Raw genomic sequence first — 4,580 nt, 5'->3', positions numbered from 1 at the left:
TCATTTACAACAAAAATACAACTGGTATCCAACGTTGGGAGTCCAACCTTTAATCAACGTCTACATAACATCAGAGATTGACGTTACATCAATGTTAGTTTAGGATGTCAAACCAACGTCAGGTTATGACGTCTAAACAACGTTGGGTTATGACGTCTAACCAACGTTGGGTTATGACGTCAGACAAACTTTCATTTACAACCAAAATCCAACGGTCATCCAACGTTGGAGTACAACGTTGGGACAACGTTGTACTGACGTCGCGTGTCAGCTGGGTACTTGCCGAGACTATAATTACAATCCGATACATGCACTCTCGAACAACCGGAGAGAAATTATGCCCGCAAAGAAAAGGAGGCATTCCGTTTCATATAATGGAATATAAATACTTTCATGATGGTTTTTAGGTGTATCATCTGTACAGACCACCAGCTACTAGTCAAGATCAGCAGCCTTAACAACTTAAAGGACAACTTTAGTTTTTTACAACCAAGGTTTATATTTTAGCTTGTAATTAAAGTAAATAAATGATGAGTGTTTTTTTTTTTTCAATTACTGATTTCTATTGTTTTAGCAATTTTCGCAATCTTTTTTACAGTGGGCGGGGGCATTCTGTCCGGCGGCTAAATATGTCTTTTTTTACACAATAACCCGGCGTTTTCTTTATTATTATTTACAGTAGCTCTTCTAGCCCCCAATAACTCACATTTGGCCATCAAAGACCACAGGACCTTTTTTATTGTGTAAAAATGGCATATTTAGCCACCGGACAGAATGCCCCCGCCCACTGTAAAAGAATATCACGAAAATTGCTAAAACTATAGAAAGCAGTAATTGAAAAAAAAATAACACACATCATTTATTTACTTTAATTACAAGCTAAAATATAAACCTTGGTTGTAAAAAAACAAAGTTGTCCTTTAATCCCTACTTTATACTTAGTACAATTGCAGATCAGTGTAAAATAGCAGATCTATTGTACAAGCTCACAAACGCGTCTCATGACGATGAGCTTGAAAATGGGTTTTTATATGCTGCTAATTTGAATAATGCAAATGTAGAATCATTCAATAATTTATGTTAATAGTGTGTATATGAATAACAAGGCATGATGAATTATTAACAAAGTGTTACGCACATCAAACAAATAGATACTGTATGATACATGGCATGGGCCTTTTTAATATAGTGATGGCAGTACTTGATTCAGTTTCATGGTTGATATTTCAGTTCCTTCTTTCCTTTTCTCAGTTAACACATTCGGTGCCAGAGTATATTCATAATATACTTGTACTCACCCAGTGCCAGATTTTCGTGTTTCATAACCTTTTCAACCGGTCACAGAATTGTTATATCCATTATTAATCGTTTGTCTGGCTGTGTTTATAAACACACACGACAGATCGACCAGCACTCAAAGAGTTACGTTTTTTCTCTCTGTCTCCATTCTCTCTCTGCCCCTCCCCAACAGGCGTCATATCCGGTGGCTGTAGTCGTATTTCCGCCCCCCTTCCGCAGGCCATATTAGCTTAGCTTAGCTTATGATCGGGTTTCAGATCGTTGGTAAACACAACGACGATAATGGAAAATATAACCGGAGCTCTGAAAAAACATGTTTTGCCCTATTTTGCCAAAAAAATATCACATTTTTTAAACTAAAACCGAAAACGGAACCCGCTATTTCTGCATCCGGGTGAGTGCGAAGTGAGTGGAAAGGGAACCCGATGGCGGAATTTACAGAAAACAGCGCGATCGCTTATTAAACCACAAAAAGACCACTTCACGTGTATCTACGTTCTTTTTTTACGGTTGGCACTCAATGCCACTCTTTGCAAAATCATTTTGGCACCCAATGTGTTAAACGCCGGCTGGAAAATTCTAGTGAAATAATTTGCGGTTTGTGTATTTCAAAGTTTCCTTTCTTCACCATCACTGTGCGGTTGTTGCTGATGAGACAAATACTTTTGAATACTGCTGACGGCGTTTGATGGAGTTTCATGTATGGTACACATACTGTATGTATATGGCTGAGATTGCACTTCCTTCTATCTAATTCTCCGCTGTAGAAGTCTTGTCAAATCATTTGTGTTTTGTCAGTAAGTGTCTTTCCCAGTTCCCTTGTTGCTGATGAGATACATTTCCCATTCCACACGGCAAAAAAAAAAACATAATTAATTGTATGTATTTTTGTCTCAAATTCATTCTACTGATGTTGTGGTTGGAAAGTAGCAGTAGTCTAGTACTAGACAGGGCAACACACCTGGACTATTGATATGCTGCCAGGGTCATTCCTGCGTTAACCACTTAAACCCGCTACATGGGTGACCCTCAGGGCTCCACACTAGCGTCTTTTCTGTTTTCTGTTATTGTGGGGAAAGCTTTCGCAGAAAATAGCCGATCGACAAGCTCACAACGCGTCGCGATGCGACGCGTTGTGAGCTTGTCGATCTGCTATTTTCTGTGAAAGCTTTCTACAGGGTTTAATGGGTTAATTCACGCTGCTCCCCTGATATAATTAGTTGCAACTTGCTGCTGACTGTACTGTAAATGGTGCATTTATAGCTCATAGTGCGTCACTTCGTACCGCACTATGAGCTTGTAGATCTGCTATTTTTGACAAATTGTGAAAATGTGTGCAAATCTTTCATTTTTTCAACATTTTAAACTCAAACTTTTGCTTCTGGAGGTCCCTGGCACAACATATGTTTTGAGATGGGGCTTGGCAGCTACATACAGTACATTTTTCTTTTCGGGGTCCTTGACATGAAAACATTTGAGAACCACTGGATTAAATCGATTAGTTTGATTAAAGTGTCTGCTGCACCCCTAAATCCCATGTCAATCCAGACAGTACGTAGCCAGTAGTAATAGGACGGACGGACGGACGGACGGACGGACGGACGGACGACATAGCCGAAAGATGTGTCCAAGATGCAGGACTAATAATACACAAGACTGTCCTGTGTTATTCCCTCACCTCTGTGAGCACGCCATGGCCTTCATGCTTCATCAGCAGCACACACTAACATAGGAGCATGGCAGGTGACAGGCGCATGGACGCGTGTGCACACACACACACACACACACACACACACGTTTGTATTCATATACTTATGAGGACATCAACATTTTAGGACGGCGATTTTACGAATGCCATTTTGAAACATTTTGGGCATTTTTTTTTACCGTAAGCCTAAAGCCGAAAAATTGCAGCTCTACAAGCTCACAATGTATTTTTTGGTTTGTGACATCACCACACAACTAAGTATAAAATAGGGGAATCTATAACCCAAACCTGACCTCTAAATGTCTAATCCTAACCTGAATCTTTTCCTAACCGTAAACATAAACTCTAAAAAAAATGTTTTCAACCATAAACATTATTTTGCTTGTGAGGTCCAGGAAACTGGTCCTTGCAATGTCTACTTCTCAAATTCTACTATGTACTTGTGGGGACATTTGGTCCTCGCAAGTATAGTAATACAAACAAACACACACAGACACCCACACACTTTTCTTTTTTACCTCCGCAGCTTTGACAGAAAACAATAATTAGCTCCCCATACTTCTTTAACAAACCCAGTTTGTCTAGCTCTAGCAGGACGAGGCTGGCTGTGATTAGTAATTAAACAACAGACGGTCATCTGCATGGGTACTTGCCTTCCTGACAACACCAGCAGCCTCTGCACCATTCACACTCATCAGGTGTGAACATCCTGAGGAGAGATCATGTGCTCTGGGCCGCTTTCCTTGAACAGTGCTTCTCAAACTTTGTTTCCATGTCAAGGACCCTCAAATGAATATGTATTTGGTCCACAGTCGCCCATATGAAAAAAAAGAAATGTGCCAGGGGGTCCCCATACACGATTTGTGTTGGTGAAATGTTCCAAAAAGAGGCAAATAGAGCTTTTTAGTCCATTATAATATATTTGAAAAGCAGATTTATTATTACAACCAAACCCCTGTTCTATACTTCAGCTACCGTGTTCCAAAATAGCCGATCTACAAGCTCACAACGCGCTGCATCGCGTTGCGTTTACACATTTAGAAAATATATTTTAAAGACTTTTACTTTTGGTATTTAAGTACAATTTGATGCCAATACTTTTGTACTTTTACTCAAGTCAAATTGTGAATACTTGTGGTGGTTACTTTTACGTATACACGTTTCCATTGTGTTACTTCTTCCAGCACTGCTGTAGCAACAAAGTGTTGTTAGCAAAGAGTCCTGTCGTGGTTCTTAGCTCGGCTACAGCTACATTTCAGGCACTTTGTTGAGGGGGTTCTCCTTCCATTCCGACATCTCGCCACTCCGACTAGTGGCTTCCGCGTGCGGTTATGGTTAGGGTTAGGGTTAGGTATAGGGTTCGTTAACGTCGGAAAGGCGACGTGTCGGAAAGGCGAAATGCACCCTTTGTTGAGGCTCTCTGACCCGCAGCAACTAAAAGCTAAGACTGCTGCTGGTACAAACAAGTTGTTGGGTTCATTCAGCCAAAAGTGCTTTGAAAACAAACCCTCTGCTGAAAGAATATAATTATAGGCTATAGGTGTGCTAGCGTTAGAGTGCTATATCTTTTTCA

The sequence above is a fragment of the Gymnoscopelus microlampas genome, assembly GCF_963454915.1.
Source record: "Gymnoscopelus microlampas genome assembly, chromosome: 17".
NCBI lineage: Eukaryota > Metazoa > Chordata > Actinopteri > Myctophiformes > Myctophidae > Gymnoscopelus > Gymnoscopelus microlampas.
Note: the sequence above shows the minus strand (reverse complement) of the source record.